The 25,563-nt window shown below is 38.0% G+C and overlaps 1 protein-coding gene and 1 long non-coding RNA gene across 7 annotated transcripts in view; one reads left to right on the plus strand and one right to left on the minus strand.

Moving 5' to 3' along the window:
- The window catches only part of LOC5513869, a 35,852-nt gene extending 10,853 nt beyond the window's left edge, over positions 1 to 24,999 (minus strand). Inside the window, exons 1-3 of one of the 6 annotated variants that reach the window (XM_048721582.1) lie at positions 24,874 to 24,999; positions 23,316 to 23,360; positions 23,082 to 23,127 (exon numbers count right to left, since the gene is read on the minus strand). The gene's annotated coding sequence lies outside the window, so the exon portion shown is untranslated. Of the gene's footprint in view, positions 1 to 298; positions 549 to 8,998; positions 9,064 to 9,162; positions 9,424 to 19,729; positions 19,795 to 23,081; positions 23,128 to 23,315; positions 23,760 to 24,873 lie in introns of those variants that run through there. The other 5 variants (XM_048721584.1, XM_048721581.1, XM_048721583.1 and 2 more) reach the window with 5 other exon arrangements.
- Positions 20,610 to 22,515, plus strand: LOC116619066. The gene is made up of 3 exons (XR_004296497.2): positions 20,610 to 21,031; positions 21,275 to 21,424; positions 22,034 to 22,515. It is a non-coding gene; the product is annotated as an uncharacterized LOC116619066 (long non-coding RNA).
- Positions 25,000 to 25,563: the final 564 nt, after the last annotated feature.

Genomic DNA, 25,563 nt, shown 5'->3' on the forward strand with positions numbered 1-25,563 from the left:
AAGTGAGGGTACTACAACAAAAACAAGATTAAGAACTTTTAAGTTATTTCGGAAGTGCAGTACTTCCCACACAAGCTTACTAAAACACATTATTTTCAAGTAGCTTGTCGATTTTCTCAGACGGATTGCTTCGGGTTGCTGTTGCAAAAATCTTCCATTAAAACTTTTTTTACGTTAGTCTGGAGCGTAAAGTGCATAAAAAATTGCATATTTTCGGAATATATTATAAGATTCATTTTTATAAAATTTAATATTATTTTATATTAATATGGAAAAATTATAGACTAATTAAACATACCGTTTAGGAGCTTGGTAAAATATAGCCCAAAATAACACAAGGCGGTAGTTTTATTACCCACTCAGTGGATAATAGTTTACATGATGTTGCTTTTTTGTGGCGAGCCAAGAGAGTTTGAAAAGACTGTCTGTTATTAACGCGTTACTTGTGTATGCTAATGCGAATATAAGTAGCAATTTATCGACTTGACTGACCATGTGTTTAACGCGTCAGACAGAGGCAACAGTTTTAAAACGCAACTTTTTTTTATTTTCTTCCTCTATTTCAACGTATGAATCGCACATAATACATTTGAAATGTCCAGAACTGTTGAAGATCTCATTTTCGTCTTGGTGTATTATTTGATACAAAAATAAACTCATCAGTATTCTTAGTTCTAGTGCTTCTAAGGGCAATAAATAATATTTATACTTGAGAACATCGCAGTATTACTCTTTGACACAAATCGACACATACCCTAAATGCGCATCAAGTAGAAACACCTCAACAAAACACAAACACCTTAACCTTGATCGAAAAAGGTAAAGCGCCTCCAGCTCCTCGAATAAGCGCCCCCCCCCCCCCCCCCGGTTTTTAGCGGTATGCTTTTAGTCTCGCTACAAATATGAGTATGAGTATATCAACCTACTCACAACACGTGGTCTCTATATATTTTAGTTAACAAAAGACTGGACTGTTATCTCTTGTAGTTCAAAGTTCACACCAACCCTCTAGGCCTTTGTTTTGTGCACATACTTCAGGCGCGTATCGTATGGAAAATTCATATTATTTGAAGATTCCTTGATAAGAAATGACCCACTTTTTGGCCGCCAAGGGGGGGGGGGGTGCGCACGTACGCGCCTGATACTGTAGCAATGTGTAGTTCCAGAAAATATCCATACCCCCCCCCCTCCCTATTGAAGGGGTCGGAGGAATGAGCTCCCACCCCTCTGGAATTTCCAACCCTCCAACCCACTGAAAAAAAACAAATACAGTAACTGTTAAGGAAAAAGGGAATTTTAGCCCCCCCTCCCCTCTGTCAATTCCTGGACTATTGAACACCTCAACCCCCCCCGGAATTTCCAATCCACTCAATGGGGGGGGGGGGGAGATGGATATTTTCTGGAACTACACAATCACCGAAAACACGTCTTTTAACTATCATTCAAATTTAACACTTGCCGAAGCTTAACACTTAAACTTTCCTCACATTCAAAATGATTTTTTATTGGAGCTTGCCGAAATTTAACACTTAAACTTTCCTTGACCTTCACATTCAAAATGATTTTTTCTTATTTTTAAGATCTTGAAAATAAAAGGCTAAAAGTTTTTAAAACGTTCACAGTGGCTCATAGTAGAAATCTCCATAGAAAGAGTTTTGTGAGTTGTACTATAGTGTATCGTGTATTTATTGTAGAGTCAGTGTGCTCGATTCTTCTAGCATGAAAACACAATAAGACATATGAGCTCTCCAAACACAGAAACCGTTAATGGTCTTCTTACCAAGCGACCAAAAGAGTCAACAGGAATCTAAACGATATTCGTGGGGGGTTCCACAGATCCTGATCATCACTAGGCAACTAGGAAATGAACCAAGTGGAATTCTTTTATAGAAGGTGGATATAGTATTTTTGGCTAAAAACTCAACATCTACAAAATATAGATTATAAGGCCAACCACGACGCCAACCACGATACAGAAACTTTACAAAAACAATAAGGGCACAGCCACGCCCCTACTGGTCATTTCCTTATAATTTTTGAAAATATTGGGGAGGGGGGGCACATGCCCCCAGTGCCCCACCCATGCTACGGCCCTGACATGTAAGTCAAAATCATTCCAGTAAAGGCACTTCCTCTATTTTTTTTATGCAGGTTGAAACAATTACAATAAGAAGGGGGAGGAGGGGGGGGGGGGGGGGGGGGGGGGCAGGGGCATTCTTTCAGACATGATTATTCCGCCATCACCACCGACGTATTTACTACTTGTCAACGCTACTCATATCAGAGCTGTCAAAATCGTTTTCATTTTGCCTTTGGCGATACGTCAATGTCAATGTAGTTACACCTAAAAGCCTCTTAATTAAAGCCATCCGAGCGTGACACGTGGCTTCGTAGGCTATGAAACCCCATGCAAACGAGATGTTCATTTCAATAGTGAATTAAATCAGTTTGAATCACGGCGAATTTTAATCCATCGTACATTTAAAACAACTCGATTCTATTTATGAAATATTGAATAATACAGAAATAAAAAAATAAAATAACGATAGTGTTAAATAGTTTCGTAGGCTGCTATAAAACCTCATGCAAATAAATGTTCAGCTAAGTGGAGAATTAAATCCGTTTGAATCACGGCGAATTTTATTACATCGTACCGCTAAAACAGCCCAATTCTATCAACAAAGTATCAAATAATACAAAAAAAAGTTGTATTTAAAAAATGATGAGATTTTTTAATGATCAAAACAAAAACAGATTGCAAAATTTGCAATTGTAAAATGCATTTTTACCCAAGTCTGATCAAGCGACCGTGTAATCTTGCATGGCAATTGCATTTTAAATTATATCGATGGCTGTACTAGTTGTGCGTGTATCATTTATATCAGAGTGGCCTGGAAAGGCAACGTGAACAATTGCATGTGTGTTTCTTTAAAAGAAATCTAAATGTAACAACTTGATAGGGTCACGAAGAGAGGATATTAATTTGTCTGTTATTACACTTCAAACATACATTCTACCCTTCTTACACACCTATGCTTCCATTAGACCAATATCACCTCTATACCAGTCCCAGGGAATCAGCTGGTAACCCTTCCTCTATACGAAAACCATACGATACTATCTTACCCCTCCCCTCCCCTCCATTAGACCAATATTACCTCTATACCAGCCCAAGGGAATCAGCTAGTAACCCTTCCTCTATACGAAAACCATACGATACTACCTTACCCCTCCCCTCCCCTCCATTAGACCAATTTACCTCTATACCAGTCCCAGGGAATCAGCTAGTAACCCTTCCTCTATACCAAAACCATACGATACTACCTTACCCCTCCCCTCCCCTCCATTAGACCAATTTACCTCTATACCAGTCCCAGGGAATCAGCTGGTAACCCTTCCTCTATACCAAAACCATACGATACTACCTTACCCCCCCCCTCCCCTCTCCTCCCCTCCATTAGACCAATATTACCTCTATACCAGTCAGCTGGTGACCCTTCCTCTATACCAAAACCATACGATACTAAATTAACTCCTCCCCCTCCCCTCTTAGGGGCTTGGGGCCTGGACGACTTACTTTAGTATAATTTCAATATTTTACTGTGATCAAATAGGTCTTTCATATATTTTCTGGACAACCTCATTTGCAGCAAATGGTTAAATTAAAAAAAAATTGATTGGTTTTTTCCCCCACAATATCATGCAATATTTGTCCTATTTATTTTAAGTTATACTTGTGTAACGTAATAAAAGTCTCTAAGTTTAGTAGATTGTATTCTGGGTAATTATATTAAGCCGAGCTGCAAAAGCTTAGTTTTTTACATGCGCCGTTCCACTGTTCCAAATAAAAGTTGTTATTTTATTTTATTGACTTCGCTACAACTGACAGGCTTACCACGACAGCATTAGCCATTTACTGCGGGCCCAAAAAGAAACAAGAAAAGACATTATGATTATAATAATATTAAAAATATGGAATGTAAAAAAGACTATTTACAACGAGTTACAGGTCTAGCGAGACTACGACAGGAATTACATTTAGGACAGACAGTTTTGTAAGTACGCGGATCTTCTGCGTCGTAAAAATATAGGGCGGAAAAGTTATATTCTAGTATAGCAGATTTGAAAGAGATTACAGAGGTGTAGTAAATCAGATTTAGTTGACTGGAGAGAAAGTTCCATATCCAAATTGTGCGGACAAAGAAAGATTTTTGATATAAAGATCTTAGCTGAGCGAAGATCAGCTAAGATCTTGCTTGCCTTGCACGACGAATAGTAGGAATAAATGACGGATTTACAAGTTCATTGGTCGTTTAAAACCTACGATCAAGTTTAGATACTCGTGCCCGTACGTTAGATGGAGAAGATGCAATGATTTAAGCCTACAGCTGTACGAAAATTCACTTCGAAGAGGGACTTTCAGAATATATTTAGTGGCACGCCTCTGAATTCTTTTTACATTTTGTATAAGGCCTATTGCCAGGGTCGCCCACACCTTGGTAGAATACCCCAAAAGTGGTCTCACTAGGGTTAAATAGAAAAGGCGCCTATCATTGGTATTTTCCAGAACTAGTGTTTCGTCTTATTTATCCCATCAGTCTATTTGCGCGAGATGTTTGGTTGTAAACTTGCTAGCCTCACGTTAAGTTGTCCGACACAAGCACACACAGATCACGTTCAGTCTCGACTGTCTCTAAGACTTTGTTCTTCATGGTGTAGCTCATCATGGCGGGCTTCGTCTTACTAGTGAACGACTGACCCTTGTTTCCCAGGCGTCCATGGTGTCTTGGTCTCAATGAAAGCAAGCAGCGTCACCGGGAGTCTCGATCCTACTTGTAAATCTTCGCATCGTCCGAAACATGGCGATGTGACTACTCTCGACTACGTCTGGTAGATCGTTTACGTAGATTAGGAAGATAGCCGGCCCTATATTCAACACTGTGGGACGCCGAAGCAAATGGGCAGAGGTTCGGATGTTGCGCCTGGAACAGTTACGCACTATGCTGGCGACTCATCAAATAAGAATCGAACCACTGAAGTAGGCTACCACCGAATCCAAAGTTGCGCAACTTTTGCAGTAGCCTTAGATGACACACTTTGTCAAATGCTTTCGACATGTCCTTATAAACCATATCAACATAAACCATATCAACTTCCCATTGTCCAACTGAGCTCCCAAGACGTCTAGGACTTCAAGGAGGTTAAACGTGCATGATTTTCCTTTGAGGACTCCGTCCTGACAAGCCTCTACCAGCTTGATAAGTCGATCACTGAAGCTACTAAGCACACACCTGGGACAACAGTGACATAGCTCTGTCTGTAGTTTTCCGTGAATTCTGCTTCGCACTTTTTAAACACAAGCACCACATGCCTTCTTCCACTCCTGTGGTATAACTCCGAAGCTCAGAAAATTATTAAATAAATCGATCCAGTTTGAATTTGGCTTTGGTGGACGGTAGCACTAGCAAAACAGAATCTTCTGGTCTAAAGCAGTAGTTGTTTCTGCTAAAACGACATCTTCAAAACGGGCATCGTCTGAAAGTAAAAACTCACGGACGGACTTAAAATCGGTTCTGATAGCGATCTCCACCAGCGCGCCTTTCCTGTAAATGGTGTGGTCGCTGTGAAGAATTTCATGGTTTGCAATGGTGTTGTTGAGCCAGGTCTCATTAACACAGACGATACCAGGGGTATTTTCAGTATATACAAGGTCCTAAAATCGATGTAGATTATTAACAGTTTCGATGGTCTGGCCGTTCGAATCTTTTATTTTGTTAAAGCCCTTCAGTCGCTCCAGGTGCGTTAAGTACCATACGCCAGACATGACGGAAAAACATGACTTGACGTTTCCAATAGGCTTATTTCACATCAAATAAGGCGGAAAATTCCCCTAAGTACTTAGTGAGTAATATCAAACAAAATATCAAATGCGACTTTTTTTAATTGATGCGACATTTTGTAAAGTGTCATTGAAATCTGAGGTTTTCGTCCCTGAGCTCAAAGACATAGCGCAAGGATGATCTAAGAAAAATGTATCTTAAAAAGCCAAAATCTGGGTATGTGCATTTTGGCTTAAAATGGGAAAATCAGTCCGTAATACTCAAAGAACTGATGGCCATTGTAAGAATTTTTATCTTCTTTCTCCATCTCTTCGAAGTGCTCATGTTCGCCAAGGCTTGATTCTGAGCTGGTAGTTGGGACTAGGATAGGTTGCCACGTCGCTACCCAGTAGAAAAAAAGCCGATAATGGAGCCAGCATGTAATCTTGTGAAGTCACGACTCGAATGAAGTTTTACTTTGAGATAAGATGTCATTGTGCATATTGGTGTAATTCACCCTGCAATAGCGGAGTTGTAGTTGGCAGTAAAACCCTGCTTATCTTAATGTAGAAAAGCTTGTAACGATTCACCTTCTTCAGTCTGCCCTAAAGAAGTCTTATTAAAGACGAAAATTTGGCAGAGTCGAATACCAGTTTTTGGAATAGAGAGAGAATAGAGAGAGACAGAGACTTCCAGTCGCCATTGCTAATTATGCTAATTATGTTAGGCAGATGAAAAGAACGGCGTTTAAAGCAGGTCTTACAGTGCAATTGTGACCCTTTAACAATTTCCTGAAATAAGCAAATCTACCATTTGCATCCACCATTAACTGTTTCGCGTCCACTGAATGGCTACTGTTTTGGATGTTGGTACCGTTATTTCTATTCAGCCACTCAGCAACCGTCACAAATTCTCTCTAAAAGATGCACGTTTGAAACATAAACTAACGCGATGGGTAAAGTTGGACACGAATGGTAAATATAATGAAAGAAAATGAATTATCTAACAATAGACACGAACTTTCTATTAGCCATCACTAGCAGGTTTTGCATCAGAACACAACGGTATAATTCTAGATATTAAGCTTGGACCATTCAACTTTGGTTTTCACATATTAATTGATTAACTTTTGGAAAAAGATATTAATAAACGAATATTCGTCCGTCAAGTGGCGGAATCGGTGATTCGCGTTTCACCATAAAGCAAGTTATAAAAGGAAGGATACCAATTGACACTTTTTGACACAAAAGAGTATAAAAGCGCAACGTGATCAGGTCTGCCCTCGGATTTAAGTGAAAAAGTATAATAGCCTTCTTTTTCACCCCTGAGTAGGGGGTATGAAGACTGGTAATGAGTTTCTTTGTTAAGTTAACGCTCGTTTGGTCGTATTCACCCTAGAATGTTTTCCTAGGTGGCTTTTACCTCCTTTGCGAATGATTAGATTTTAGACTGTTGGTGCTTCTAGCGTGTGCATCTCGCTACTAAATAAGGAATAAAAAGGAGATATCTGACAACAGCACAATTGACTTCGAGAGACGTTTACCTTATGATGTATTCACCAAAACTATGCCGAAATATGTTCAGAAATTCAGAACATTTTTAAACGTAATAAAAAAAATTGTCTTATTGAGGCTAGTTGTCGATATCCATACGTAGAAACGTTAGCCCAATGGAATTACAAATTTAAATAAAATAAAAAATGTGAGAAACCATGTGTCAGTGGGCCATTAGAGCTGTTTTTGCAAACAATGCCATTTATTTTTGCCAAAATATCGAAGCGATCCTGTGTGGCATCTTTGCATTTAGAAAAGAAGAAAGAGAAGAGAAAACGTATTAGACAGTTGAGACAAAATTGTCAATGCACCATATTTTGTAAAAATAAAAAAAACCTATCGTTTTTATGATGTGTATGTTTTGCTACAACAGTTTTCATGTTGTTGACCAGAATATAGTTGTCCTTTATTCATGCAAAGTTCAAGCTTGTAAAGTCGCGGTCTTAAAGAACTTGATGCTCTACATTTCTTTAAGTCGCGATCTTAAAGAACTTGATGCTCTACATTTCTAGCCATCGCTATATATATATATAGCCTTTTAGGGTGTCAAAACGGAAAACCCATAAGAGATATTTGCCTCTTATGGGGCGATTATAATACAGCCCTCGGGAAATATAACTCAAGAGATCTAAGCACCTAACAGGAATGTCTGGGGATCATGTTAATAGGATGACATCAATAGCGCACTAGTAGACCGAGAATTGAAAAACTGGAAACTTTGTTTTATGTTGCAAGTGCGGTTCTATAGTTTTTTTTTGGGTGGATGGTTTGTCGATGATAAGGGTGAAGAAAGGCGTAAAGGTCATTTGGAAGAATGCACGCGATATAACATATCTTATTAACTGCAATATCAAAAGGCGCACTAGGTCGTGCATACGTCCATATCTTTTAACCTTAGAGAAACATTACATAATGTTCAGCTAGGATAAGGTGAAGTAGCGACGGTGTTTTGGATCACCTTTGGCTTTGCGAGAGAAAAACAAAAAAAACATTGCTACAAACCTTCAGCCTTGAAAACATATGTAAAGATGATTGTTGTAGTAGATACCTTTGTCTCTAATAAAAGCTGTAATGTTGTTGTTAGACCAAGTAAATCATTCAAAAGTCTTATAAGAAGTACACTGTATTCTTCCGAAGTCCGCCTTTTCTTTTCTTTCTCTCCATAATAAGATTTAGTATTTAGAGGTTTATATTTTAAGGTCTATCTATTCGTCATTTGTGCTTTGAGAAATTAATTGCCGAAGATTTGTGAGTTAGAAATAGCTGTTTCACTCATTTTTGTTAGCGATAAGCTTAAAGGTTCCTAACATCCAAACAATACCTTTACAACAACTCCAAATAAAAAATACTCCAAAAATTAAGGATAAGAGAATAATAATAAAAAACAACCAATATCTTCCAACAAAGCCGATTTCTTGCAACATTAATATGAAGACAGTTGGCATAAAGTACTTGTTTTTCGGCTGGATTAATTTGGGCAACAATTTGACTTTGCCGGCTTTAATAATGCTGCTCTTGTCTGACAGCCATATATGCACCTGCTTAGCCTACTTAGGGCCTGGCACTTGTATAACGGTGGTAAATCGACCTTATCAAAGAGTTTAGAAAACTCCGATGACTACTCACATGATACGGATAGCAGCAATTTCCAAAGAACTCTTCTCGATGCAGCCAGCTTTGAACAGGGACAGCTGGCGATTCCACGAAATAATAAGAAACACACAAAAAATTCACATCCAAGAGCAACTCAGCAAACGAAAAGAAGTTTAAGTGAAAACTTTCTGAGTTACCTGGATTGAAGAGAGCTCTGATGTCTCCGTGTCCTGCACGGAGCAACGATTGAGAAATAAATGCTTCTCGTGACGTGTTAGGATTGCTTTGAAAACAACAGGGAAAATATTTGGTTGACAATTGGTCCCTGCTGATAAGAGATGTGTATGGCGAGGGATGGGTAGCTACAACTGTGAATGACTGACACCTGTCACTTACACAGCAATCATCCAGTAGCAACAAAACAACAAATCTCAGCACCCTATAAGTCATAGAAAATAAACTATTGAGCAAGGGATTCTGGGGGACTAAGTTTAAAAATGCTAATTCAAGTACAGATTCTCTTTCTCGATTGGAAAAACCGTTGTTATTGTTTTCTGAGTTTTTTTTTTACCTGTAGCCCAAAGATAATGCCACCATCTCTTGTTATCCCACTCAAAACTAATTTTGAAGTCTATAGAAAAATGCCCAATTTCGCATAAGTGCATTAAACCACAATTGGATAAAAGAGTTATTTTAATGAATTCAGACGCTGCTTGATAGAGATGAAGTCAAGCCTAGTCAAAACAACTCACAACTTGTAGCGATATTTTGGTTATCATGTTTTTCAAATATTGACAGGTTCCATTTTAAAGTCCACTTATACGTTTTTGTTTTGTGGTTATGTCTGGGCGAATGTTGTTTATAGACATAGCCAACTACACAGCTTTCGTGGTTAATCCAAGTTAATGCTTGCATTTTCTATCAAACCCCAACTGTTATGCGAGCATTGGATGGCGTGTTACCCTCAAGGTTCATAACGAACAATAAACGCAAAAACCTACAAATAACGTCCTTTCAATTGGCTGCATATTCAATCACACAATCTGATTGTTGGAACAACAAAAACCCCCATCACAAATAATCTTTATATTATTCATGAATTACACAGCCATTTATTGAAGCTTTTATCATAAGACATTAGTAACAGAATTGCAAGTATTCTAAAAAACATATAAAAAAGCTACTCACAAAAGTCTTCACTAGAGGAAGTTTGTGTGGAATTGGAAGAAGACGCGATTATTAAACAATTCGATTATTAAACACATCTCATTGCATAAAAAAAAACGTTTACCACTAAATATTGGCTAGAGGCGTAGACAATTCCTCTTAATCGAGTCGCAGCTTGATAAAATTTTGAAAGATTTTAAACCAAACACCAATTTAACTTTCAATTCTCCAAAAATGAGAACGGGGCATTGACCTCCTACTGTGCATGAATGTATCTTTGCTTGAACCATGGGTGGTCTACTGACCAGCTACGTGACATGGCATAACGAGTACATAGAAATCGGCACTGATCACGTTTATATTAGAGAAAGCACACGTGCGGTCACAGGACGAAACGATGCTCTATTCAACATTTTTCTTAAATCGTATATTGCGGTAATCAGGATATACAAACATCTAACAGGTCCGGTGTTTTAAGCATCAAAATTTTAGACAGAGACGTGTCTCTTTTAGAAAACTTTGAGAAAGCTTCTCTTTTCGTAAAACTTTCTTGGTTAACCTTGGTTACCTTTTGCACTGCAATGTTTACAACAACTTTGTGAACATTAAATTTCCGCCGTATGTCCTGTGTAATCCAAGATCAACCAGAAGAAAAATCCCCATCAATAGAGGCAGATACAATCCAGTATTCTTGGAACCTGCTACCCTCTTATGTAGTGGGCTCTACATCTCTAGATTCTTTTAAATCAAGCGCCTTGCCAGCAATTCGATTCTTGGGAAAACCCTGGCCTTCTGCGACGTTTTCAGACCTGTCGCCCCAACCTAAGCGCCAAGCTAGAACAGGCTCAACTACTTAAGTATGTTAAGTATTTAATGCAAAAACTAATATGAACGCAAACTTATTTTATCAAGAACTAAAGAGATCCCAAAAACGTACACGCTACGTCTAATTCCATCAAACGTGCTGTTGCTGTCGCATCAAGATCAAAGAGACAGAGTATTCTTGGTTAAAAAAGTTTCTAAATGTTTAAGATATTAAATCGTCATTGTCGCTTGCTCTGCAACTGTAATACAGTCTATGATTGCGAAACAGAGATAAACAAATTAGAAGAAGTAAAATCAATAGGAAGAAAAATCGTCAACAAGCGTACCACAACATGTTTAACATATCTCTTTGAGGCCAACTTGGGTTAACAAGATGTTTATGATTTTTAAACATTGGAAATACGGGTCAGCGACCACATAACAAGTCACATGGAAAGGAGAAGAAACAATTGCATCAGAGGAGACGACGAGTGCAAAACTAGATAACATAGCGAGATTTAGGTTCTATTCCCCTCAACCTAGGAGGTTGCGGCTATACGTTCCTGACAGAAACGGCTGGCGCTCGAACCTAAATGAAGTTTCTATACACTATTTTCTTAAAAAACTTTTTCATAAGAACTCATAGCCTGAGATTTCACCAAATTTTAAGAACATGCTAAGAACATGGCCTGACGAGGCTGAGATAGCAGCAAAATATTGCTTTGTTAGTCTGTTACGTTCTAAAATGCAGAATCAAATTGCTTTTAGCAACCTTAAATATTGTTGCTATTTATCATTTGTGTAATTCTCTTCCTAATAATTAATTGATTATACTTTTATATACACTAAAATGTAAGAACATGGTTAAGAACATTTTCAGCCTTATAATGCCACAAAAATAAAAACGCCCCAGCCTTAACTGAAAATTAGCCACTAATATTTCAGGGCCGAAACTAAATTGCAATTCCAATCGCCTTTGCTTCCAAATGTTCATCAGTAAAACAAGCGTATGACTTGTTTTATATTTCTTGGGAGGCTCTTTTATCGATCTCGAATTCTTTATAACCTCATTGTTGATTGTTTTTCTATGCGGATTGCTATCACGGCACGTTTGCTAAAACCTTGGGTGAACTTGGAAAAAAGAAGCTTAAAAAAATTTCTTGTTTGGTTTAGTCCTATGGCTAAATGTTACCTTTTTTACAAATAAGACGGGGGCTTGACTGCTAGCTTTGCTGCTCTGGGCACAACAAAAAACGACAAAATCCTCTTAATTATAAGAGTTTGTGTATCAAAATGTGTGGTGATTGGAAAACTTTCTTGAAACTTTGTATCGATGGCCAAGGTAGCGCGCGTCGCTTAACAACAACTCTATTCGCATTAATGGAGTTAATAGCGTTCCACTTTTCTAGCAGGGGTTGTCTTGCTGGAGGTAGTCTCCCGCCGTTCCTTGAGATATTGGCTTCTAATATTAAAAAGACACCAGGCAAAGTATCGCCGAAATAACGTCTAGCGTTGGACAGCAAAACGTTTCGACATTTAAATTCTGATATACCATATCATTTCTTTCTATTTACTAGGGTAGTAGAAGCTCGTGCTATAGTTAAATTTTCTAGTCGTCAAGGCAAATTTTTCAAAGCAATCTTATCCACCTGCTAAGTCTAGCCCATTGTGTGACTAGACAAAGATGCTTGTGATCATTCTGGCCACTTATAACCTATCCTCGTGTAACAGGGTACTCGCCAAAAAAAGAAAACAAAATTCCTCAACTTTTTATATGTTGTGGCAAGAGAGCATAAGATAAGAGAGGGACACTTTGATATTACCCGCGCGCCATTTCGATTCTGGCTAACCATCACCCCACCACTGCGCGTGAGCATTTTTACTCACCCTACCCCCGCGCTTTGGCATTTACATCTTGTATGTTGTTTGCCGCTGTTTTGTGACTTGAAACCGAAAACAAAAACACCCTATTTGCACAAATACCATCGAAAATTTTATTCTAGGATCAAGGATACAGGCAGTTGCGGTTAATTAAGGTGATGTAGTACTTCGAGGATTGCAAGATTTCGAAAACGTATAAAAAAGAGACTTCATTTAAAATCAAGAGCGGAAAACCTCGTGCTTCAAACGGTCAAACGGAAATCTGTAAGTTAGACAGTAGATATGATATTGATTTTTGTGTATTTTCGGTTAATTGAGAAGGAATCCAAGAAAATTAGTACATTTCATAAAACTATCCTTGTAGCGAGAGAATGTATTTTTGCGATGATCAAAGCCAGCAAGCTGAAGTATCTGAGCTTTTGTAATAGCGAGAAAATAAAGAGGGAGATATAACTGTACTTCTTTGATGTTGTTATTATTATATGTTATATTATTATGTTGTTATTAAACAAGTTGGAGTTGGGATTTGAATCAAACGCGGTATAATAGCCATTTTATCGCTCGTCGGTTTTTGCTTTCTTCTTCACTTGACTTCGCCGATCAAACAAACAAAACAGTCAAATTATTCAGGGATTTAGCTTTCTGTGAGTATATTTGCCAATCTTGCTTACTTAAGTTAGACATGTTTTCTTCTTCCGAGATTTTACGTGATCTTTTTTTTCATTCCAATCGAGTTGGCAAAACAACAACACGCAACCCGCGGGGGTGTAGGACAAAATAAAATGAGCAAATCCTCACGCTAGGGGTGGGGTGGTAGTTACCAAATAATACCAAAGTGTCCATCTCTTATCATAGGCTCTCTTTGTTGTGGTTATAATATGCGATCTTTATAATTACAACGAAATAGGTGGCGTTGACCCCAGGGTCGTAGCTAGGCCAGGGGGTCGTAGCTAGGACATGTTTTTAATCGTTTAGTAACAAGGTAACAAAATTAGCTCAATGACACCTAATTATTGAACGAAATTATGCCGTGTACACTCTAAAGGTAACAGATCTGCGCAAACTTCTAAACGTGCCCGCAATCATGGCCCTTAATAAAACTTCCGCGCCATTCAGTTGCTACGACTACACTCGTTTTTTATACAAGAACGTCAATTTTTAGTTGATGATGATCCATTCTTATTTTTGGAGCGTTTTAAGGCTGAACATGTTCTTACCTAATGAAGTATTAGAAGATAATTACACAAATGATCAATAACTGAAATAACTAAATGATATCTTTGGTTGTTACCATGACACAGTATGATTCTGAATTTAAGAATGCATCACACGAACACAGCAATATTTTGCTGTTATCAAACCTCGACAACAGGTAGCCCAGGCAATGGTTGCTTGTTTGGGATTTTTGTGAAATGTTGTAAATAAAATTGCCTTAAAACTTAGAACATGCCTTGTTGTTGTCAAATTCACGTGTAATACGATTTGGGGGGTTTTCTTAATGAATTTAGGCGCCATTTTCGGTAGCACCCAAATACCGTCGAAATTCGAGAGGAAAAAACAACAAACAAAATATTTTTATCTCGCAGACCTACAGTACCGCTCACGAACATAGGGACACTGTTCGCGAAACTTTCGCGAACAACGTTCGCGAAATTCGCGAACATATAGACTGTTCGCGAACACGCTGTTCGCGAACAGATGCAAAATAAACGGTTTGACGGACGGTAACGTGTGATCCAGGGCAAAATAACAGCTGGAACAGCGAGAAGCCATTTATTTGACAAAGACTTGTATTAGACAGAATATAAGTTTGGGGAATGAATGCCGATCGCTTGATATTCCTTGAAGATTTTCGAATGTGTGTTAACTGCTAGCGAATACTTTTAAACAGCGGGAAGCCATTTATTTGACAAAGCAAAGACTTGTACTAAACACGGGAGAATTAGTTTGAGGAGGGAATGCCGATCGCTTGATATTCTTCGAAGATTGTCGAATGTGTGTTAACTGCTAGCGAATACTTAGAAAAGCGGGAAGCCATTTATTTGACAAAGCAAAGACTTGTACTAAACACGGGAGAATTAGTTTGAGGAGGGAATGCCGATCGCTTGATTTTCTTCGAAGATTTTCGAAATGTGTCAGAAAACTGCTAGCGTAGGCTTAATAACAGCGGGAAGCCATTATTTGGTAAAGACATGCAATAAACACAGGATAATAAGTTTGAGGAAGGAACGCCGACCGATCGCTTGATATTATTCGAAGATTTTCGAAATGTGTGAAAACTGCTAGCGAAGACTTAATAACAGCGGGAAGCCATTTATTTGACAAAGACATGTAATAAACACATGAGAATTAGTTTGAGGAGGGAATGCCGATCCCTTGATATTCTTCGAAGATTGTCGAATGTGTGTTAACTGCTAGCGAATACTTTGAAAAGCGGGAAGCCATTTATTTGACAAAGCAAAGACTTGTACTAAACACGGGAGAATTAGTTTGAATGCCGATCGCTTGATTTTCTTCGAAGATTTTCGAAATGTGTGAAAACTGCTAGCGTAGACTTAATAACAGCGGGAAGCCATTTATTTGACAAAGACATGTAATAAACACATGAGAATTAGTTTGAATGCCGATCGCTTGATATTCTTCGAAGATTTTCGAATGTGTGAAAACTGCTAGCGAAGACTTTTGAACAGCGGGAAGCCATTATTTGACAAAGCAAAGACTTGTACTAAACACGGGAGAATTAGTTTGAGGAGGGAATGCCGATCGCTTTATATTATTCGAAGATTTTCGATTGTGTGAAAACTGCTAGCCAATCCTTTTGAACACTGGGAAGCCATTTATTTGACAAAAACTTGTATTAGACACGGGAGAATTAGTTTGAGGAAGGAATGCCGATCGCTTGATATTCTTCGAAGATTTTCGGATGTGTGAAAACTGTGAGTAGTAGTCGTTTGTGTTCGAATACATGAGTCAGCGACAACATGCTCTACTATAAATGTTTTCTTTTCGGGTTTTGTAGAATATCAAGCGATCGGCATTCCCACCTCAAACTTATTCTCCCGTGTTTAGTACAAGTCTTTGCTTTGTCAAATAAATGGATTCCCGCGGTTCAAAATTCTTCGCTAGCAGTTTTCGCACATTCGAAAATCATCGAAGAATATCAAGCGATCGGCATTACTTCCCCAAACAAATTCTCCCGTGTCTAATACAAGTCTTTGTTAAAGAGATGGCTTTCCGATGTTCAAAATTCTTCGCTAGCAGTTTTCACACATCCGAAAATCTTCGGAGGATATCAAGCGATCGGCATTCCATCTCCCGTGTTTATTACAAGTATTTGTCAAATAGAATTTCAAAATTCTTCGCTAGCAGTTTTCACACATTCGAAAATCTTCGAAGGATATCAAGCGATCGGCATTCCTTCTCCCGTGTTTAGTACAAGTCTTTGCTTTGTCAAATAAATGGATTCCCGCGGTTCAAAATTCTTCGCTAGCAGTTTTCGCACATTCGAAAATCATCGAAGAATATCAAGCGATCGGCATTACTTCCCCAAACAAATTCTCCCGTGTCTAATACAAGTTTTTGTCAAATAAATGGCTCCTCAGTGTTCAAAAGGATTGGCTAGCAGTTTTCACACAATCGAAAATCTTCGAATAATATCAAGCGATCGGCATTCCCTCCTCAAACTAAAGAGATGGCTTTCCGATGTTCAAAATTCTTCGCTAGCAGTTTTCACACATTCGAAAATCTTCGAAGGATATCAAGCGATCGGCATTCCTTCTCCCGTGTTTATTACAAGTATTTGTCAAATAGAATTTCAAAATTCTTCGCTAGCAGTTTTCACAGATTCGAAAATCTTCGAAGGATATCAAGCGATCGGCATTCCTTCTCCCGTGTTTAATACAAGTCTTTGCTTTGTCAAATAAATGGATTCCCGCGGTTCAAAATTCTTCGCTAGCAGTTTTCGCACATTCGAAAATCATCGAAGAATATCAAGCGATCGGCATTACTTCCCCAAACAAATTCTCCCGTGTCTAATACAAGTTTTTGTCAAATAAATGGCTTCTCAGTGTTCAAAAGGATTGGCTAGCAGTTTTCACACAATCGAAAATCTTCGAATAATATCAAGCGATCGGCATTCCCTCCTCAAACTAAAGAGATGGCTTTCCGATGTTCAAAATTCTTCGCTAGCAGTTTTCACACATTCGAAAATCTTCGAAGGATATCAAGCGATCGGCATTCCTTCTCCCGTGTTTATTACGAGTATTTGTCAAATAGAATTTCAAAATTCTTCGCTAGCAGTTTCACACATTCGAAAATCTTCGAAGGATATCAAGCGATCGGCATTCCTTCTCCCGTGTTTATTACGAGTATTTGTCAAATAGAATTTCAAAATTCTTCGCTAGCAGTTTTCACACATTCGGAAATCTTCGAAGGATATCAAGCGATCGGCATTCATTCTCCCGTGTTTATTACAAGTATATGTCAAATAGAATTTCAAAATTCTTCGCTAGCAGTTTTTACACATTCGAAAATCATCGAAGAATATCAAGCGATCGGCATTCCTTCCCCAAATTAATTATCCTGTGTGTAATACAAGTATTTGTTAAATAAATGGCTTCCCGCTGTTGAAAAGTATTCGCTAGCAGTTGTCACATTCGACAATCTTCGAAGCATATCAAGCGATCGACATTCCTTCCCTCTTCGAGGCAAGCTTTTGAGAATAAACTAACTTTTGTGCCTGTGTCTGCCCTCGTAAATCCAGGCATATCAGACTATAACTGAATTTGTTGTTTCTGATTTTAACGATAACCATAGCTCTCAGCTGACTTTTACACGAACAATTTATTTGAATCGCTTGCAGAACTCCTGTATGTATTTTAAGTGAGTATCAGTACTGTAAGTCTTCGGTTACGAGGTACGAGTTCCCGTTTGTCAAACGGTTTGTCCCGGTCTGTTCGCGAACACTGTGTTCGCGAACATCAGCTGTTCGCGAACAGTGTTCGCGAATTTCGCGAACATTGTTCGCGAATTTCGCGAACGTTGTTCGCGAATTTCGCGAACGGTGTTCGCGAATTTCGCGAACAATTTCGCGAACATATGTCCACATGTTCGAGAGCGGTACTGTATGCCGGGTACACTTACATTCGATATGTGGCAAAACATCCGAGCTAAACTACCTGTGCCACGACATGTTCTTAGAGTGTTCTTAGAATGTGATCTTTAGAAGCACACTAGCATACACACATTGGCACCAGTCGGGCCAAGACGGGACGCTAGCACAGTCTATTACCCTTGCAGTTCGGCAACCATGGACAGCTGTTTCGTCCTTATTAGGACTCGTCCATGGTCCATGGTTGCCGAACTGCACGGGTAATAGACTGTGCTAGCGTCCCGTCTTGGCCCGACTGGTGCCAATGTGTGTATGCTAGTTTGCTTCTAGTTCACATTTTAGAATGTGACGCAGGCTATAGAATCTCAGAATGTAAGAATCTCAGGCTTGACGTTCTTATAAATAGTGTTCTTAGAACAAAAAGAATATATCAAAAAAAAATTTATTAGCAAAAGGACAATTTAGTTAACAATGTGTATTCCCACAGCCTTTGTGGTTCATGCTACGATTAGGCTTTTAGCTGTCGTGTTCTATTTTTTTTTTACCAAGATATGAAGCCTATACAAACTTACCACTCTCCATCTATACAGTTATTATTACCACTAAAAATTATCTTATTTTCGCACTGTTGCCCAAGCGACGCAAGCAGACTTAGATGTATGGCCAACGGCAACGTCTTCTTCAAAAAGATGAAGATTTATAAAAATGACGAGAAACTCGCAAAGGTGTATAAAACCACAAAGAAAGCATTCTTTCCTATCCATCCAAACTCTCAGTCACTATATTTACAACTATTGCTACCTAGATTTAGTTTTTATCTGCAAAACAGATCTCTTTTCTAGTCTGTTTTCAAAAAGGCGCACAACCTAAAACATAAAAGGGTTTTGTTGATTTATTTCAATGTCTAGCCAGACCTACATTCCCAACACCTCGTCTGTGTAACCTTCCCAGTTGTACGCCTTAAACTCCAAAATCCACTGCCATACCCTTTGCTAATTTATGGCAAATAAAGTCGCAGTGTAAAAACGTGGCTCCCTTAATATTGGGGACTGTGTATCTCTCGTCTTCTCGGATGACAGATGTAAGTCGGAGGTCCCTTTTACAGCTCTGTTTAAAGATAGTTTATCTATTAAGATGAAAGTTCAACGTTTGTTCACCGTCGTTCTAATTCTAAAAGCAACCCGAAGACACTCAAATAAAATCATTAAAATAGAAAGCTAGACGTATAACCTATTGTTTGTAATGAAGACAACAAGTTTAACGGTCTAGCGATAAAGGGAAGGTTCCAGATTCTAGCTCTAAAAACCAGACAATCTCTTCTTGATAACAGAAAAAAGATCAAATACTTCATTTTGAAACTGTAAAGACTAGTTAATATAATTGTAACTTGCTTGGGTTTGAATGGACATGAAAACATTGTGGTTTTGGTGTGTTAACCTTTGCCTGCAATATCCGAAATTGTTTTCAAGTGAATAATAAAAACCAGACAATCATTTCTTGCTAATAGAAATAAGATCGAAGACTTCTTTTGAAACTGTAAATAATAGTTAATATAATTGTAACTAATGCTTGGGATTGAATAATGGACATGAAAACTTTGTGGTTCACCTTGCCGTTAACCTTTGCCTGCAATATTTGAAATAGTTTTTAAGTGATTAATTTAGTTGATTGATGCTTACCCCTAAGAAACTGTTTAAAGTGATAGAACCCTTCAAAATGAACAAGAAGATGACATTTGGTTATATCAGACAGTTAGAACATCCTTCTAGAGGCGAGGAATACGGAGATAAGAGAATACTTACCTTTTATGGTTGTTGACCGGTGTAAACCTTTGTTCCTAAAGGTGCTACGTGACTCCGAAACTCTGATACTGGTGTCTCCAACAATAACAATACTATTTTTAGAACGTAGCCTCAAGACAAACCACTTTAGCATACTTCTAGCAATTTTTTTGTAAAGACAAGGGCTATGGAGTAATAAATGAATTATAGAAATAGACCATATAAGAAGACTTTATCGAAACTTAAATCTGTATGTATATATAAAATAGAGTTTACAAAGCCCATCCTAGTCAAAGAATGAAGCGTGGAGATATAAGTTTTGTATAAGTTCATTTAACTTAATAAGTGCGAGAAAGAATATCAAGGGTAACCTTAAGCCTCGTCCGGGCTTCGAACATGGGTATGTAGGTAAAATGGCGGACGCCGTTCTAGAAAATAAGGTAGTGTTTATTTAATAACCTGAGAGCGAGGAGGGCAGATTTAGACTAAGGGCATCTTATGTAATAGTCCCCCTCCCCTTATCCCTCTTTAACAACCAACGGGACCGCAGTAAACTCGTAAAACACAACCGGTGGTCCCACCCAGAGGCCTTTAATTCGGAGTCCCCCCATTTTTAAAATGGTAAATTTTTAACCACAAAAGGGGGACTAATAGTCTTTGGTTAAAAATTTTACTCTTCCCCTCCCCCCCCCCCCCCCCCCCCCCCCTCCGCCGCGAAATATCTTCTTTCTTCCCAGGATATTTTATAAACGCAGAAAGGAAACTACAAAATTGAAAAAAGCTCAGCTTAATTCTATAATTGTGTCTGAGTCGTAACAGTCGTAACTAACGTAAAATCTCTCTGTGTCGTAAGTAATGGGAGTACTGGCACTGAACGGCGTAGACAAAAAAAAAAAACAATAGAAAACTCAAAGAGCCAGAAAGTCTACGTGAGAGTGAATTAATGAGTTTTCACGCCCGGGTTATGCATTTAATGAGGTCTGGACCACAAAGCGTAGCGAGCAACAAAAATACCCAGGGTAGTTTATTCACATAACCACAAGGGCTATTCTGCTATCAACAAGAGCCCTGTTTCAAGGAATGTTTTCATTAAAATGATTATCAATCGTTTGGATAACAATATGATATTGTACATCGTGTTTAACTTATATTCTGGTGAAAGAATCATGTGAAAAAAGCGGTGCTTTTCTCATGAAATTCACTCGACTAGCTATCAGAACAGTGCATTCTTAAAAGGCGCCTAAAACGGAACCAAGGACACGTCGAGGGCAATGGTCAATGAGCTGCTTCTCTGAGTTAAAGTCACTGGTTTCCAGATAAAAGGTAAAGTTTATGTCATAAGTGTTCTGCCTGAATGGTAAATCTATGCGATTCATTCAACTTTTTGTAGAATATGAGTTGTAAGGGCATCTTGAAGACAGAACTATGCGATTGCTTCAACTTTTTGTAGATAATGAGTTGTAAGGGCATTTTGAAAACAGAACCCGTATTTGGTATCGAGTTGTCCGCCTTTCGCTCCCTTGCATTTTACTTCTACCTATCTGTGATTTTTATTTGCATAAGCAGCCTCGCACTTCAGTGTCACATTACAGATTCTGGGCTCCTTCGGCTCCCATGGCTGGCATTCCCGCCCCCGCACTGGATGCACGACATACGCCCTATTTGTTTTGCATGGACATCCATTGCAAAGCACACTGTTCTTTGTTAGATGTACAAGTAAGTAAAAGCAAGTCAAAAAACAAACTCATGTTTCGATTGAATTCGTCTATCTTCTCAACAAGAATGTGACTCATTCTCAACAAGTAGATCGAACCCTGGTATTTGGCAAGAGTACGGTTCCCTCCGCAGATGTGGAGATGTCCTGCGTTTGGCAGGACCGGTTTTTCTTTTTTCTTTTTTTTTTTTTACCGAATCTGGTCCGCCGAGCAAGAAGCGGCTGTCCTTTTCCTGAAGGAGCGCAATTGTACTACTGGCAGGCAAAACTGAAACCAAGTCACTCAAAACCAGTTGCAATATATCAGCTTTGTTAAGTGAAATAAATGAGGATAACGAGAATAACATTTGAATACTAAAATATAAAAAGGCTCTGATTACTAAGAAAATCTGCCCCGAGAACCGGTTTAGCAGTCTTAAAGTGTAAGACGAGCAAAAAGTTTATGACGAGCTATGGGTCCAAGACAACCAGTCCCCTATAGCAGGCGTTTTAACCTTTTTCAGGCTATGCGCTTAAGAGACACTAAAAAGAACCGATTTCCATCGGCAAATTAAAGTTATTGAGATACTTTCAACCAAATATGGTGAATGGGGTATTTAATCTTGTTTTAGATACCAACTCTATTCTCTTCTATCAAAACGCCCGCTTACCAGAAAGAATAAACAAATAAACAGACTTAGTGGCAAGTGGATATTTGAGTGGGTTTTCGGGATGTAAAGCTGTCCGCTTGCGGTGTGGTAGTAAAAGAACAAAGAAAACAAAGAAGAAGAAGAATGAAGAGAAGAAAAGGAAAAAGAAGAAGAAAAAAAAAAGAAAAGAATGAGGAGGAGGAGGAAAGGAAAAGTAGTAGGATACATAAGAAGACAAATTAAGGTAAAAAACATATACCTGATACATCCAAGGTTTTCCAAGGTGACCCTATGGCACTTGTGACAAGTATACGAGTAATCAACAACAAGTGAGATATAAGTACCTGTGGAGTAGGCGATGCGATATCAACTTAATTAAATGTCTTTCTCAAGTCTTGCTTGATCAAAAGGAATGTTGACATAAGGATCTCATCACAAAATTAAAAACTCGCTTCAGTTATTTATTTCAAACGTATTTCTGGTTGCTTCTACCTGCGTGAGGAGAATTTAATTTCGTCTTATAAATGCACATTGGGAATTAATAAAAGAAAAAAAAAGTCGCTGATCACTTTTGTCACTGTTCACATTCAACATTATGTGATAAAATCTCGAAAGAACTTACAAAATACGTTCATTTCCTCATTTTTCAGATTCCTCAAGATAGCCACATCATTTTTATTGTCGCATCCAGCATTAAAAGACAAATAAGATAATTTCACGATGCTTTTAAGGGGGGTGCTGCATGATTATCTTCACGAATATAGCAATATCGTGGTTGTGCTACCAATGTGGGTTGTAGAACCACGATGTACGGTCACGAAATAAAAGGCGGTTCTACACCAAGCATACAACGGTAGTTAATGGCAAGTCATGACAGTCGATGGTAGTCAATGGAAAGTCATGACAGTCTACCCTCCAGTTGTTTTTTGTGAAAATTGGTGTCATTTTCATTCAATATTTCAGAGAAAAGAAACATTATTTGGTATAATTTTATTGATCATTTGAAACGACAAGAAAATGATCTTCTTACCTTTAAATTAGTTTGGCTCACGTGTGCTGTTTCAGCTTTTGTCGACCTGTAAATAAAAGTTGAAATCCGCTCAATTGAATAGGCGTAAATGCTTGAGAAGGTTCTCATTGAAAACAATGAAACTTATTGAAGAGTAAGAAAATGTGACAAACGACTAATCGCTAAAGACGCAGTTGTTGAATCGTGTAACAATTTCAACTTTCGAATCCTCATCAGAAAAATATAACGGTTTACCTGAAAGATTAGCGGACACACTTTGTACAGCTCAATGAATATACCCTGAAATATTGCAAAAACAAAAAGACATATATATGTTTAATTCATAAATGGCTTGAAAATATTGGATATTAAAATACCAAATTACCCCTTTTGGCAACTGTTGTGTTTCTTTTCCATTTTAAGATATTTGGAATATTATTTTAAAAGTGTTCTGAACGCAATAAACGTAATCGAAAAGACGAAACGTAAAGATGGATTGAACAGACACAATGACTAGTCGTGGATGAAATGATTCTATTGAAATTGCAAAGGATACCGCTGCGATATCATGACAGACATAGAAAGCAACAAGTCCGTGTCATAACTACCTGTAAATCACGGAATCAAGCGCCTTGATAAGACAATAAGCGGCGCGTAGTCCAACAACAATCAAACTAGGAAAAGGATATAAGTCAGACAAGACTTTCCGCAAGCGGAGAACAAAACATTATAATTTATTTCTCTTTTTACTCAACTGCGTTCGAATTTCTGCACCATTTAGCTAGTTTACAAACTGTTAAGCCTAATTGGCATGTCTCTCTTTTCATTTTTTAACTACAAAGAATTCTTTGCAGACAGATCATTTTGCTAACAAACAGCAGTGTCTAGTTATCACAAAAATACCAGTAGACTTTAACAAACATAAAATGTTTTCACTTCTTCTCACACTTGTTTCAAAAGCCATATAATAGCTATATTTAAGATGTCGGAATGTTTAGACTACGTCAGGCGATACTTACTTCTAAAACTTATTAAATACTGCAACTTTAAAAAAAAAACATTTTTTGTTTAATATTTCTAGTTGCAAAGCATTGGTTTAATTTTAAAATAACAGAATGTTGAGTGATTGCATGTAGTTGTCCAGAAACTTTTTTCCGACAGGTTTAACTGCAAAACGTTCCTTCAAAAAGGATGTTATGAATTATTCAAGTTCCGAGAAATAATATTTCATCTCATTTGAGACTCTTTATTACCTGAATCGTCTTTAGTACATGCTTATGCTTGCAACTGAAAATAAGAGCAAAAACCACAAGCGAATAAAGAAGCGCTCAAAATCCAAATAGAGCAATATAGTCACTAAACTATTCTCTTTTTATTGTTATTTAAATTCGAAAACATCTAAATCCGACGAAGTTTCTACGATGGATGAATTACCAAACGGTAAAGAAATAAAACGAGAAACTGAAAGAAAAAAAAACAGAAACTTTTTAATTTCTGCTAAAACGCATACTTTGTACTTTAATAAAAGCATATTGAAATATCGTATTTTTCTCTTGTACATAAAATCCTAGAACACCAGCGCTGCAAAATCAAAATTCATTTAACTAGTGACTAATTTTCCACTTTATTCTAGTTTTCTACTAGGTTATCTCAAATCTCACGCTTATACAAACTGTTTTTCGTCTCGGTTTGTCAAGTTATCGAACATTCTGGGGAGCCTTATTATGGTTGTCGTTAATCAAGTCTTATCTTTACTGCAATATATGGAGCAATTCCAGAAGACTTTCAAAACAGTATTGCGTTACATACTTACACACTATGCTGCAATAACTTCGTCGCAAGTTTTTTTTTGCCTTTGATCTTGCCGCAAGAAAGGGAAAGGCCCGTTTGCAAGAAGAAATTCCTGTTTTCTTGATTTATACACAAACACATCGCGTGATGGGTTATCTCCTGCTGGCTATGCCAAAATATAAATAGTATTTTCGAAGACAATGGCGCTCCGCAAGGGACAAAATAATTTGTTTTCCGCGCGAATTCTTTCGGGCCCCTGTGTGATTAGCAACAAAATATATAAATTTTAGTATTTATAACTTGCTGAAATTCAAGTACAGTAACGATTACTTGAACCTCTAATGAAAATTAAAATGAATTCTAGCTATCAGGATATCATCAATGATTTACTGATGTTAGTTGTTTTTCTTCGAATAAAATGTCAAGTGTGTTTTTTAAGAAATTCGGTTTGACAATGTTCCTAGTCTGACCTTAAGCAGACATCACGTAGCGTCTTTCAGTCTCCCTAAAGGGTCTATGCGACTTGCCCACGACAGCTCTAGAACTCGAGTCGTTGAGTGTAAATCAATCTACGACTCCGCTACGATGTTCGACTTCGAAAGTGGTAGTGTGTATTTCAGGGCTAAGACATGTCAGGTCGCATACGACTAAACCGTGCTGTCTAAATCGGCCTTAAAGAAGGACTGAAAAAAAAGGCTGAAATGTTGCCATC

Source organism: Nematostella vectensis, chromosome 14 (genome assembly GCF_932526225.1).
Source record: "Nematostella vectensis chromosome 14, jaNemVect1.1, whole genome shotgun sequence".
In the NCBI taxonomy this organism is placed as follows: Eukaryota; Metazoa; Cnidaria; class Anthozoa; order Actiniaria; family Edwardsiidae; genus Nematostella; species Nematostella vectensis.